The 15,278-nt window shown below is 34.2% G+C and overlaps 1 long non-coding RNA gene across 1 annotated transcript in view; it reads right to left on the minus strand.

Annotated features, from left to right (window-relative positions):
* Positions 1–14,956, minus strand: part of LOC108969004 — an 18,988-nt gene extending 4,032 nt beyond the window's left edge. The window contains exons 1-2 of the long non-coding RNA XR_001993372.1: positions 14,823–14,956; positions 14,534–14,612 (exon numbers count right to left, since the gene is read on the minus strand). This is a non-coding gene — a long non-coding RNA (uncharacterized LOC108969004). The remainder of the gene's footprint in view (positions 1–14,533; positions 14,613–14,822) is intronic.
* Between the last annotated feature and the right edge of the window lie 322 nt (positions 14,957–15,278).

The following is a 15,278-nucleotide window of genomic DNA, read 5'->3' on the forward strand; positions in this document are numbered from 1 at the left end:
CATAATTTCTTTTTATTTTATATATGTTTAATTAGACCAGTTTAGGTGATTTAAAAAAATTTAATGTTTATACCAATTTTTAGTTTTCACATACCCAGAAGGTTTCACACGAACCAGATTGCTTTAATTTTATTATACCAGTTTAAGCGACTTATACCAGTTCTTTATGTGTTAATAAAATCTATAAATTTTAATTAAATTTTATTCGCAATTTAGTTTTTAGAGTAATTAAAAGAATGAATWGCTATTAGTTAGGTTAGTACTTCCAAAATTCTTCTCAACAATGTTTAAAAACAAATAAATTTGTAGTAAATTCCTTGGAAATACAGTAACATCAGTCCTCATTAGCCATTACAGTACATACCAATTATAGAGATTGTGTAAAATATAGGTTTAACGTATGGACTTTAAAGATACCAATTGTGATCACKTATCTGAGCCATTCGCTTTTTAGGCATAGAGATGGTTTCCTACATATTTRTTRTGTTGAGCAGGTTGACCGATCTTTRGGCAATATTCCAGGAAATTGGMGGGAGTTGCTGGAATTATAGTTCAAAATAAAAAAATTTCAAGAAAGCAAGTGGAGGCTTTATTTTTAGAAATTTGATAAAACTTTTCTTGCAATTATTGGATTAAGGCTTGTCTCTTGTATAATATTTTCAACCAACTTATGCAGAGTTTGAACTTTTTTTTTGGCTACCTGCACAATCCCACAATTTTCGAACTAATATTATGTCGGTGCGCATTTTTTGTTTGCAAAATGAGTATCATATGTTTTCATACTTTGCTATATTACCCTCTACGMGCACACATACATAAATACGCATACATATTAATATATGTTTTAATCATAAAATTMTTGTTGGTATCGCTGAACACACATGGCGAACGGCGGCGGCTTGAAATGAGCCTGAATGCACCATAAGCTTGAGAAATAAGTGCGCGTATATATATGTAAAAATACACACACATACATATGTATGYCATATCAATACATTTTTTTATTGTTTCTATTTTTTCACCCTTTGCACGCAAACGACTTGAAACGACTGTGAAGCCAACTGATGGACTAGCAGCGGCGCACCAATTTGCCGGCGTGCATTTTTTTTCATTTTCAGGTGGAGCTTGCAATAAATTAACTTTCGTACTTATAATTAATTCAATATATGCTCAAATCATGCAGTGTAACGGCATTTATTAAGTTTTTCTAAATAAAATATGTAAATAAATTCTCTTAACTGAGCGTACGTGAAAATTTTCYCTAAAGATACTTAAATCATACATATTTACATGTAACATTTTTACAAATACAATTTTGAAGTTGACATTTTTATTCCGAAAAACTCCGAAATTTTGTTTTCATTCCGAAAACTTTTTCAGCTCTTAATTGAAATTATTTCCMTTTACAAGTCTCTCAAAAACTAATTTCCGGGTCAAATGGAACTCAGAATAATATAATTTAAACTGATCTTCGGAGTAAATAATAGGAACTATGCCTGTAAATTAATTATTATTGATATTATTCATAAGTTTTTATGTTTGCAAGTGAAATCTTATTTCATAAAAGCACTATTAGTTGCTTTGAGAAGGTATATTCTTTAACTTGTCACTTTTTTCGGAGTTAAATCAGATTTTCTCAATATGATGTTGGAACTATTCATTACGTTTTACTAGTTACATAATATAATATTAAGACTTTGGGAGTCAGATATTCTTTCTCAAAGTTAAAGGCAATTTTGGAGTTAAACAAGCTTTAGGAGAAAATGATTACCGGGTTCTTTGAAAATTATTAGCTATCGTATAAATCCTAAACTTTATATTAAACTGTGGGATGAAAATATCATAATATCGACAAGTTTTCRGAGTTTATTCAATTTAAGGAAGTAAGTAATAGTGTAAGCTTAGAAATATATTATTATTCGTAGTACGAATTATCAAAGAAAATTTTCGGAGTAAAAATGTCGGAGTAAATTAAATTTACGGAGTAATATTTATGATCGATTTTTTACTAAATATCAGCACCGATTTTGAAAGGCTCTACAGATAAACGGCATTTGAAAAAATTTACGAATTTTGGAGGTTAAGCTTAAAGATGCATTATTAATTCGGAGTAAAGTAAAATTAATTGAAGTAAATATTTTGGTACACAAATGTCGGAATAAATTTCATTTTCGGAGTAATATTTATTCACAATTTTTCATTAATTTAAGCTCTAAGTTAATAGCAAATTATAAAAGTTTTTAATAAGATTATTAACAAATCATCGACGACTTTTCGGAGTTTATTAAATTGACTGAAATAAGTTTAAAAATGCATTATTATTCGCAGTAAAGTAAAATTGATCTTGATGAACTTTTTGGAATGTAAATTTCGGAGTAAAKTAAAATTTTGGTTATATTTATTATATATTTTTCCCTATATACATATATGTACATATGCATATGTATGTATGTATGTATGATGAACTTTAAGTCATCGAGGACTTTTCGCAGTTCATCAAATGTACGAAAATAAGTTAATAAAATGATATTTATGAACTTTTTGGTATGTATATTTCGGAGTAAATTAAATATTCGGAGTAATATTTATTTTAGTTTTTTTTATTCATTTTCTCTGAGGCACATCGACTTTAAAGGCCCCTAGTTACAAACAAATTTATAACATTTAAAAAATTTCGGAGTTCTTTGAATTTGCGGAAATATGTAAAAGTTTGAAGAATGCATTGTTATTTGAAGTAATGTGAAAAATACAAATTTCGGAGTAAAWTTAATTTTCGGAGTAATATTTTTAAGGATATTTTTATAATCTTCGCTCGGAAATTATATTAAAATCGATTTTTAAAGCTTTACTACCACTAAGAGATTTAGCATTAAAGTAACTGAGGTGATTACGATAATATTCCGAGTAAAATTTCCGCTCAGTAAAAGCTGCCTTATTCACTTGACCTCCATTTATTACATCTTCAAACAGTTCGCACGAGTTGTACTTTATTGCCCTACGCAGAAGAATTATGCAATTCCGGATGATTGCCAACCAATTTCATTTAATTACAGCAACACAATTTGCAAACTACAAAAAAAAAAAAAAGTTATGAGAAAGTAAATTCCCTCAGCTTCACATTATTCATAGTTTGTGGCGCATACTTTAAGAACCTTTCACTTAACTGTGTTGGCCTGTTGTTGCTATTGTTGCAGTGTTTTATGACAAACAGAAAAGGAGCATTTCTAAACGCCACAATTGCGACGTTAACGATACACTAATGGCACTACTGCTGTAACTATATTTATGTCAAGCGCTTAGAATTTATCGATCTTGCGTTGGCCATAAACAGTCCCTACCTGCCGCCAAGCACGCAATGCCGCAACAAAATCTATTCAACTTCAATTGCAAACGCGCGTTTGGTCATTAAATGTTTTTTTGTTAAAAACTCAAACACTCACCCATACAGCCACACAAACTTACACAAACTTATGTTGTCATGGCATCACACTAATGCTTGGTCAGCGCTATCATGTTGCGGTCGCAATGATAGTCGTAGGGTCCAAACGCGGAAATTTAATGATATTAATAGAATCCTCGTAACAAAGCAGCGATGSAGAAATCGTCCTTTTAAACAGCTTTAATGACGTCATACCCAATTAATGATAATTGTATACCAGAGACTACTACGAAATGCCGACTCTTTCTAGGGAGTGAGCATTTACTCCGCCACTAGAGCGGAAATACTTTCAACATCAGACTTGTTTTGGTATCTAGTCTTAGTGGAATCGCTGGCAACTGCAARGCCAAGGAACTAACTTTTTTTAACTAATAATCATAAGAGGAGGCACACTTATCCGCTTTGCTTTGCATCGCTTTGGAATGGGACCGAGTTGAACGTCCATTTGCATCTTGCGTTTCAGCACTGGACCAATGGAYGGTYGRCTACSCGCTCCTGCACGGCTGCGACTCACWACACATGAGWTTTTCTKAACTACCTGTCCTTGCTCGATCTTATCCCTCCGCATTAATAGAATTTCTGACTAGTTACAATAGACATTTATGTTATAAGTTATCAATGATGTATGGAGGAAGCTTAGGTGAGATAATCGAGGTAGTTTCTTTTGAATAGTCCAGCCATTGCCAAACTTAGGATAAAGCACCYSGGAAATCTTASCTTCGGCGAACCAGGATGCATGRCCTGACTATGGTAGTATCAACAAATTTGTGATCGGCTSCAAGCTGATTCTAGAGCCTTAGATCTATTATATAATATATAACCTTTTTGTAACACACCGAACCGACTTTCTTAACTGTCCAATTGAGATCACTTTTATGATTGACCTCTTAACCTAACATGACGTAACCTTGATAATTACAAATTTCTTGCTTATTTCGCATAATCGCAGATGATAAACTGAAATCCCAAGCAGCGCAATAAAGCAATAGATAAAGAAAATGGAGCTTGTCGAGTCAAAACAGAAAAAATGTTCCTATCTTTACCACTTCCATAGGAGAAATGAGAAGCTATGCCTAGTTGACATTGATAAATTTGAATGGTGGGTACAAAAGAAACATCCCCAATAAAAATTCGAAGTCAGCATCCTGAAAATTGTCTAAATGATAACGATCATAAAGATCTCAGCTCTTAGAAGCCAAGCTCAGAATAACCGATAACTTTAGTGTTCAGAAAAATATTTATAGAAAAAAATTGTAATAATTCTCAAGTCATTCTATTAGAAATGCTAGCACTTTAACACTTAGTAGATTTCTTTCTATATCCATCATATCAAATTCTATAAAAATATAGTCACAGTAAATCGATATGCGGGTGCAACGCCCAAGAGAWMGTGAAAAATTCGTTATGCAAGCGAACACGTTCATTGCACCCATAAGCAGATTGAAGACAGTGGACCAYAACCAGACACCAACAAGTTTCCAGCGACTTGAATATCCCGCGTTTAATGCGCGAACACGGAAAAGGGAAGCAGGGGCAGTTAGAAAAAAGCGTCAAGAATTTCAAAGAACAAAAGATGCAAACCAGCTATAGAAGCTGCAAGTCAGTTATACAAGCTACAAGCAGCTAACCGCGAAGATGACGAAGAAGCTTAGAAGTATCCGCTGAATGCTGTACGCGCGCTGCTCTATAAACCACACACTAACGACTTGTGGCCGCGGTGGCGGTGTCAGCAATAGCARTAGCACCACTAGAAGAACTACAAGAAGAAAAAAATGCATGCACAACAACAACTACATACACGCGGTGATTAGRTGGCATTGGGAGCCTGCATGGAGACGGAGGAATGCTTAAATGTTGGAAGAGGTATTCAATATATGCTTGGAAACAGCAACTGCAAGSAAGCGCTTGAAGTTACCATGCTGTTGCTTAACTAACATTCGCAGCTAAAACAACAACAACAGTAGTTGTAGCAGCTTCAGCAGAAGTAACAAGCGTTTGTTAATGCTTGAATCACTAGAATTGTATGGAATGCTGTGGAAAAGAGATTTCCTGCTGTGACTTACATAAAAGAACTCGGTAGCTGCATGGCTTTGTTGGCACAAAAGAACAAGCAGCAGCTAACTTGTGTGTATGTTGGATTTTAGGTGACCACTGCCGCATTCTTTGCGGTGATAAGTACCCTGGCATTTAACTTATATATTCTATGTGGGTGTATAGCCATGAATATGCAACTCAATATTATGCATATGCTTACATATATACAATCGTATAAGTGTGATAAAATATATATAAAATAGTTTATGCAGAAGAACATACAACAGTAAAAAAATTGGCAGTTGGACCTGCTATGCTTAGAAGACAGTTAAGGCAATGCTAAATATTGTGAAAAATTGTTTTTGTATTGCCACCAGATTTAATTTTTGGTATATACATATGTATGTTAAAACAGTTTCAAAGTTTGTCGTATAGCTTGAATTAGTAATTAATTTCAAAGGCGTGAATTATAAAAACAATACATATAATATGTGTTGCCACCGAATTAATTAATTTTTTTTTATATTTTCAATTGACCCAACGCAAAAGATTTAAAAAATAACACTTTTATAGAAATGTGTGGGGTAACTCTTAAACGGAAAAATTTCGAGTTGCCACATGGTAGATTTTTTTAAATATGAAACAACCTGCAAGTTTCCAGTGTAACTTCAAATATTAAAAACTTTGAAATCTTGAATTATACAAAAATATAAAAACATATAAAATAGTGTTTTTAATGTTGCCACCTAATTAAATTTTTTTATTGAAATATGCGTTACAGCTTGTGTAGAAAATATTAAATAGCGGGATACTGCAAGCTTCCAGCACAACTTGAAATATTCAAACTTTGAAATACAAAAAACATCATGGCATTGCCACCTGGTTGATTTTTTTTTAATATAGAATAATAAACATTTAATACGAAATTTTAAATACTTTTAAAATCTTAAATTATGTAGAAACAAAAAATAACTGTTCCTACGTTGCCACCTGAAATAAACTGAAAAATATTTACAAAGAAGAAATTTTAATAAAATTGATTTAAATSTACGATATGTAAATATGTGTCGGTGGAACAAACAAAAATGTTCCCCATTCGAATTTAAACCACAAATTCTGTAGTCAAATCTAACCCTCAGTGGGGCATGAAGGTTTTAAGTTTTACCGCTGTTGGACAACAAATACACATCAACAAAAAACTTCCAATATACAAGAGGGACTCCTGATGCACTCAGACTTAATAAATGTCATGCGAGCTTTTAGCAACAAGAACCGTTAAATAGGCACCGAAAACAATGAATGTGGGACGTCTAAATAATGTTTTCAAGCACGAAACATTTGGGTATTTGAAATCACTGAGTTCCATGGGTAAAATTTAAAGACTTYATGGTTCGATTTACTTTCATTTCTAATTATTAAATGGCTCTACACCTTTTTAATTTGCACAGCGATTTAATATGTTTCTGAATATTTATATGACACATCGAGCCTCAAGAACACTTTTGTGGTTAAAGTTATAATCAGAGTTACTTTATTTATTAGTCAATTCTTTTATCACTGAAGCTCACTATGGCAGCAGCTGCAGGAAAGCTGTCTGAACGTGTGTTACTATCACAAGGTGATGCGTTTAAGTCCCGACAACGTATAAAATTGCTGGCTGAATTTTCCTGACTTTAATTGCTCACGGTTTTATGACACTTTTTAACAAACCAATCTGTTTCTAACACAAGAAAACATCAGCCATAATACTTGGGTAACTTGAAAATTATAAAACCTCTTCAGTACCGGAGCATTTTTCTCGCACCAGTCAACAAAACTTAGTCTAACGGTGTCAACTATTATGTCTATGGAGGGCCGGTGCTTCTTTATAAAGGAATGCATAAGGCAGTAAGGTGACTTTGCAGACAACAAAGATACGAAAGAGCATGCGAAAGCAGAAGGTGTTGCACTCAACATAACAAGCAGAAATTAAAGGTTAAAACACGACATATGTCACAACACCAAAAGAAAACATTGGTGACAAAAAATTTGAAAGCGCATGGAAAATTTTTGCTGCGCTCTTTTAGGCAAGTTACAGCGGCGTGGAATGAAATATGACAGCTTGCAACGAAAATTAAAAGAATTAGAAAAAAAAAAATAAATAAAAGAACTGTAACAAAACTTTTTTTTTACAAAAAGAAGTCTAAATAAGTTGGCTAAAAGTTTTAAAGCGGCGAAAACGCAAAGTGGCAGCTTGCAGAAAGAATTCCACATGCCTAAAGGCTTAAGTGAATGCTGTGGCATTGAGRAAATTGTGTTGGTCGGAGTTGCGTGGGAAGCTGTGAAAGAGTAAGAAAAGTTTGTGAAAAGTTCAGTCATAGTCACACGTTGGTGTGACAAGCCTGGACTGAAATTATTTTCGTTTTCAAGGTAATGTATGGTTTTCAATTTTCTTAGACCTCAATTGACAGCAAACAGAGATTAAATTGGTTCGYTAGATAAGGCACTGTATATTAGAAAGAAAAAATAAGACTGCCAGAAACTCTAACACTGCTCCTGCTATACCAACTGTATTCGGTAAGTGTAGAATTCGAGAGTGGCGTAGCGAACACACAATATATATGAAATAGCGATAATGGTAACGCTGTAACTGTCTTTGCAATCTTAAAACCTTAAAAAATAAATGTTTTTACCTCTGCGCGAACTTCAAAATGCTTAGAGTTGCCACGATATCAAAATCGTGCTTGGTGMCTTTACCATCAGGGGAGCAAAGAAGTTATCTTTAGAACAACGATCGGCAAATTAAGGCTCCATAATGAAACATTCCCAATTGGGTTGAGGCTGATCGACTTTGTCGGGCCCGAAATATGGTTATTAGGTTTTTAGTATTAGTTTCAAAAAGCCACCAACCAAATCGATCATATTGTGWTAGAMGGAAGCCACGCCTCCAGTGTTTTAGACAGSCCACGAAATAACGAGGTTGACACGAAACCTTACGACCAACCTAAAGGCGACGTAACGTCAMACTTTCTTGAAGTTCTGCCACGGAKGCACCGGTTATATAACCTKGAAAGCCGTTTCAACAAAATGTCACTTTAGCATGCTGAGATAACAGAATGCCATGTGCGTCAGCCCGAGTTGAACGTTTCCAAATCGCAGTCTTACGAACGAATAGCAACGAATGCTTGCTTGATTTGCMGTCTGTGCTGTGCCCTTGGTCGGGGGCTACTTATTTGTTATTTACAGCTAACCTACAACTTCGTAGACTCTTCAATATCCGGCAACTTCGACCCCGGCTGAGATTAGAAATTTGAGATTTTTTATCTAACCTCTCATAGCTAGGAGTTCTCTCGAAGCACCGCTTCGGGATCGTAGATGATTATTTCGAAGCGACATCTACTCATCTCGTCACCGAAGGTTCATAGGATGTTTCAGATATTTTAATCCCGACCCACSTTTCTTGTTGATCTTGGCCAGGGACTGCTTATTGAAAATTCACAGATAGGCATCTCATTAGTTGGCCAAGCAGTAGTTCTTGGTGGCCAGCCCGAGCTTAGTCAGATATAGTATTAAGAGAGTTATGACGCAGATATTGAGGCTGATTCATCAAAGGACTAAATTGGGACTACTTTGGGACAAAATTTTTGCCACCAAGTCATTATAAGCAACGTCAGACATATTTAGCCTTGAGGCCTTCCTTTTTCCTCAAACTGTTCTACCACATTAGTAAATTTTATTGTTCGCTCATCTTACTAAGGAAATTAACTTAAGTTCATGAAGGAAACGGTCTTTTCAAAGGTGAATCTAGACGTTAACTATGGTAATGGGATCATCCAGTTTTTTTTTTTTTTATTACTTTAACGGGTCTTACAGATATTTTATAAAATGCTATATTTTCAGTTCAACTTTCCGGCACAATGAACGCATCTCCTCTTGCTACGAGTTGTGTATGCTTCAAGAGTTACAAACTCYAAATCTAATTCCTCTTTAAATTAGTTATTAAAGGCACAACAACAAAATGTTTTACCCAAACATAATATCCGCTTAGTTCTCATGCAATTATGTAGTCATGAAAACCGCTTTACGAAATAACCTAATATTAGTTAAGGCATCAATTATGCACGCCTTCATGTTTGCCAACTTTTATTAGAAATATACAGACATACATATATATATATAACTTAATCTGTATCATTAAATGTGTGCTCCACCCCACTGGTCTTCCTTCGGCGAAGAGAAAACATAAATAAAGCGAAACGCCGCAGCAGTCACCAAGTCTTACAAGACGGATTTGAGAGAATGCTCGCAACATAAAAACGCTTATCAACTCAAAAAAGCGAAAAGTGGAAGGAAACAAACAACAAAGCAGTAATAAAGAAAAGCGAATATGCACATACACATTCACAAATACAGAAAAAGTGAAGTGTGTAAGTAGTCCAAAAAGGCAATTTCTTGCTCAACGGAAGCGCTTATTTGTAGTAACTCGACATGAACAACTTCAAATCTTCAAACATTCAATTCTGCCTCCGCGCTTTTTATGCACTGCGCTTTCGCAATGCGGCTGGACTTTTGTGGCGCTTTATTACCGCAGCTAAGGAAGTGTTGTGTAGTGTTGATGGTGTAACAACGGCGTGTACTAGGAGAAATGCTATTAGCTTATGAGCTTTAATTCTTCTTTTCGTATTGGTAAAGACTGCCAGAAAGCTATATTATTGGTAAAACTTTCGAAAGCTTTTAAAATGTGCAATGCAATTTTTTGAAAATGTCCTAAAAAGCTTTAACTTTTTTATTCATATATTAACGACTCCAGAAACATTAATTTTGCACAGAGCTTTCGAAAGCTCTAAAAATTTTCAATGAAATTTTTTGAAAACGTGAAAGCTTTCAACTTAATRTTTTACAGCTCTCAGTTTTAGTCAGAGAATGTTAAAGAATATTCAGAATAAAATTCTCTAGTTCAGTGAAAAAACTTTCAGCTTTGTTTTTTACAGCTTTCGTATTCRTTAGATAATGAATTATTGATAACAGCGAACTTATTTTTAACTTTCTTACAATATTTGGAATACAACTGCTACGCAGCTTTTGTGCATTCACGAAATTAGCTAAAATAACAACTAAACACGAAGCTTGAATACTTCTYTTCGTATTATTAAAGACCTCTAAAACTATATATGTATTTTTAACAGAGCTTTCGAAAACTTTAAAAATGTTCCGTGAAATTTTTTTGAAAAAGTGAAAACTTTCAAGTTTATATTTCACAGMTTTCAGCTTTCGTCAGAGAATGTAAAATAATATTCAGAATAATATTCTCCGGTTTAGAGAAWTTTTTTTWAAAAGTGAAAGCTTTCAGCTTATAACTTGRTATTTTATAGCTTTCCTATGCATTGTAAAAAAGTTGACAGTCCATTGATAACAACTATATTAAATACTTCCCAGACTATATAYGTATTTTTAACAGAGCTTTCGAAAACTTTAAAAATGTKCCGGGAAATTTTTTTGAAAAAGTGAAAACTTTCAAGTTTATATTTCACAGCTTTCGTCAGAGAATGTAAAATAATATTCMGAATAATATTTTCTGGTTTAGAGAAWTTTTTTTWAAAAGTGAAAGCTTTYAGCTYATAACTTGGTATTTTATAGCTTTCCTRTGCATTGTAGAAAAGTTGACATTCCATTGATARCAACSAACTYATTTCTAACTTTCGTACAATAATTRGAACAAAACTGCTACTGAGCTTTTGTGCTTCCAAAAGGTTGTGCTTAGAGCTTTGGTTGCAATAGTTAGAATTCAGCGGTTTTAATTTTCATGCTTTACAAAAATGTCCAGTGTCTAAACAAACAAAAATTTTAAAGTTTTAGAAAAAATTTCTAGTGTCTTGGAAAAACGAAATCAAATTTTTGAAAATAATTCAACCAAAGAACTTTCACTATTAGTTTTCGTGCAGTCAAAACTTATTTTGTGTAAAAATTATGTCACAACTGTACGGAACAAAAACCAATAATTGAACAATATTAATTCAAAAACTTTACAAACTTAACCCATAAGAGCGCACATCAAAGCTTACAACAATAAATACTCGTTAAGCTGCGGAAATTTTCAAAAAGACCTTTGATGCTTTTGTCAATATAATCTTCGAATAACTTTAACCATATGAATTTTAGTTGAAAGGCTGTGCAATATGCTATTTAAGCTTAACTAAAATTGTAAAAGCTTTAGAATACCTTTAAATAAGTAGCTTTTTAGTATGGAAGGATATTGGCGTTGTAAATATTCTTCCTGTAGAAAATATTTTACTTATACTCAACACATTTTGTCTAAATAAAACAAGTTGAAGTAAATTACACCTTTCACTATGAAAGCTTTCACCATATGTTCGTGCTTTCTCTAAAATCACACACATTATTACTTATATATGTATATACCTGAGTCTGCTAAAAGTGTTGAAATATAATATTGGAAATGAATGCCTAAATAAAGTAAATTGAAATAAATTCTGACTCTTCACTATGAAAGCTTTCAATATGTGGTCGAGCTTTCACTGAAAACACATACGTTTTCACTTAAATATTGAAAGTTAGCAMATTTTCGAAGCATTACAAAAATTTCGGAGCTTTCACTAATACAAAGAACAGTTTGGTGAGCAGTTAGTTTCACGTTTAGGGCCAATCAGCAAGACCATGTGATATCACACCGCTAAACTTTTTGCTGTAGGCTTCCGCTTCGATTCAAGTCTTGAGTAAAATATCACACGTGTCATTCGTTAGTTGTCAGTCGAAATGCTCGAACGAGTGATCGAAAATAGGTCTCAACAAATGGATCATTTGAGACGTACCCACGGTCAAAGGATTGAAAGAGAAAATCTGCAACAAAAAAAAAAAAAAAAAAAAAATGGCAATAAAGTTTCTTGCGAAAGATGACAAATGTTTGCCATTAAATTTGAAGTTTCTGGGTTTTTTCTTTGGAAAAGTACGGGTCGTCTCATATAAAATGTAATAAATCCCTCATAATGTAAACTGATGCTGTACGACGGATACAATTTCTAAATTTACATATGGTACACTTCGTAGAGCTTAGTCTTTAAGACTTCAATCACAATCAGCATACAATTAAACGCACAAGTCAAATCCCAAAAGCACACCTCTGCAACCATAAGTGGTGCTCACATATGAAGCTTAACAGTACCAGCGARGCCACCAAAATCCAGGTATTACTAACAATTTCACGCTTTAGCAAACATAATTGTGAATATTCACAAACAATTGATTGCTGAATGGTGCTTGAGTGGAGAATTTATTTACATAGAGCTGTGCAAACTGTCAAATTATATTAGAGAAGGCTTACATCTAGGAATACACATAGGTATTGAAAATGTGTGGAGTGGTAGCCCTGCAGGAAAAAACATTAAAATAATAGCATCAGCTGTTATTTTGACAGCGACCGTTATCCCACGTCGAAAAACTCTTAGAAAAGCTGGATTGCCAAGCATGTTAAATCGAAAACTTAGTGGATGTTTACATTAACGATTTTTTTACACTTTTGTCTACAGTGGCCAAAAAATTATTTTTTGTATGTTTTTTTTTTTTTTTTTTTTTTTTTTTTTTTTTTTTTTTTTTTTTTTTTTTTTTTTTTTTTTTTTTTTGATATTCTTATTCTCCGTACTATGCTCTAAGAATATCATATTTTTTCTTTACAAAGTCTGCTGCTCTTGGAGAAAATAAGAGAATAATAGTTACACTTAGATTCCAACCCTCTAATCTCAACCTGTAAAATGTTCGGCAGGGACTGTTGTAGACATATCCGTACAAATGTTTCTATATAAAAAACACATTAACATATAAGAGTTCGTATATATTWACGGCAATAAGCGGCTGTCAGACCACACCGACAAATGGAGCTTTAACTCAGCAGCAAAATTGCTGCATGCTTAATAGAACCTATAAGCACGTGGAAAGGGATGAGCTATGATGAAAGTAAATGAGCACAAGGCAGTCAGCGATAAGAAACGGATGAGCCTGAGTAAGGTTGGAGTGCATACATATATAGTTACAAATTATTGCGGCATAAAGAAGGCTCATTAGACCACACAGTTGGCAAAGCGTAATATGCAAATGTTGCAGACAGAATTTTAGCAGATGCTAGATATGAGAGAAATATTTTTAGTAATTGTAGGCGTATGTAGGGGCCGTTAATATTACGAAGAGCTCCAAACAGCTGTGAGAGTGATACAATACGAAGTTAGAGAAATAGAGAGCGCTGCCAAAGTCCTTTATTGATTTTTAACAGCAGCGCTGTTAGAGTCAGCGCATGCAGTCGGCTGCGCGCTCTGCCAGTGATTATATGCAGAGATGAATTAAGCATAACACTGCTAAAGTGCTGGATAATGAAAGTCGGCATTAAATAATGTGACAACAATAACAATAGTCGTGTCAATAATATAACAATATAATATATAACTAATGTGCTAAATAGAATGTTAAAATGTTAAATAAAATTTATTTTCAGCAAAAATATTGTAGAAGACAATACTAGCGAGCGGCGACAATAAACGTGCTAAAAATACAAAAATAAAAACAACAAAAAATTAAAGCATAAATAAAGTGCAAGAGAGCATGGTGAGTGGGTGGTGATGCCAAACAGGCCGAAAAGCAGCAACAGACGCCGGTCGTCGCTGCTAGTGAGGTCATCCCAAAAAGTGCTTATGAAAAGTGTTGTGAAAACTAAAAAATGGACATAGAAATATATTTACATACATACACACATGCATATTCGTAATTTTTTTTTTTTTTTTTTTTTTTTTTTTTTTTTTTTTTTTTTTTTTTTTTTTTTTTTTTTTTGAACCGCTTTTCAGCCGCTTTGCACGCTTTCTCCCACAAATTCGCGCCACAGTTCAGCTGAAGGATGAGTCAATCGGTTGTGCAGTGCGACGCTTTAGAAAAGTAATTTCTTTATTTTCTCTTTTTACAATTTTCATTAGCCACATGCTTTACTCGACTGCCAATGCCATAACCAAAATAAAATTCACAACTTTTTAAGCAAATTTCGGAGCTTCTTCAAAGTATGACAGATTTTTTAACACTACTTACTGCTGACTAACTGATTGAAGCGACACACCGGCTGATTAGCTACTTCTTTGCTGCTTCACTGGTCTTTTACGTCGAGTTACTGGCAAAAAACAACAACAAAAAACGTACATAAAAAATATTGGACAAGGAGATTTCTGATAAAACTTCAAAAATTAAAAAAAAAAAAAACAAAAAAAACAAAAAAAAACTCCTCGAGAATTACGCGACTTTTCGGCATTATTGTTTGAAATTTMTTTCAGAATTATTTTCCACCTTTTCCATGTTTTATTTGTTGCTGACACACACGCACCTGTCACCAACAGCAGCGGCTGTGCTCTTTGTTGGTGTGTATGTATATATAAAAACACTCACTGCACTCGAGAGGAGCAATGCGCTAACACGACGACAGTCATCAGTAAACCTTTGACAACGAACCAACGCGGATAACGGCGAAACGAAGACTGCACTGCATGCGCGCTCCCAAAAGTAACCAAACAGCTAAGCAAGCTAAGTCAGCAGAGCCAGCTAGCCAAAACAAAATCAGCAGCAGCAACAGCATAAATGTTGTGTGGAAAAGCTGGGCAAGTCAGGCGGTTGTTCTGCACTCATTCGGCAAGCGCAGTGAGGCACATGCTGTTCGGCTATGTTGGCGGCTGTAGTCGACGCGCATGGCTACGCTGACGCCAGATAGAGCGGCTGTTAATATGTGCACAGCATTCTGTTTGGCGTATGTTACTTGCGGCTCGGTTCATTCACGCCGAGAACA

Source organism: Bactrocera latifrons, unplaced genomic scaffold, assembly GCF_001853355.1.
Source record: "Bactrocera latifrons isolate USDA-ARS-PBARC rearing strain unplaced genomic scaffold, ASM185335v1 scaffold_237, whole genome shotgun sequence".
NCBI classification, from domain to species: Eukaryota; Metazoa; Arthropoda; class Insecta; order Diptera; family Tephritidae; genus Bactrocera; species Bactrocera latifrons.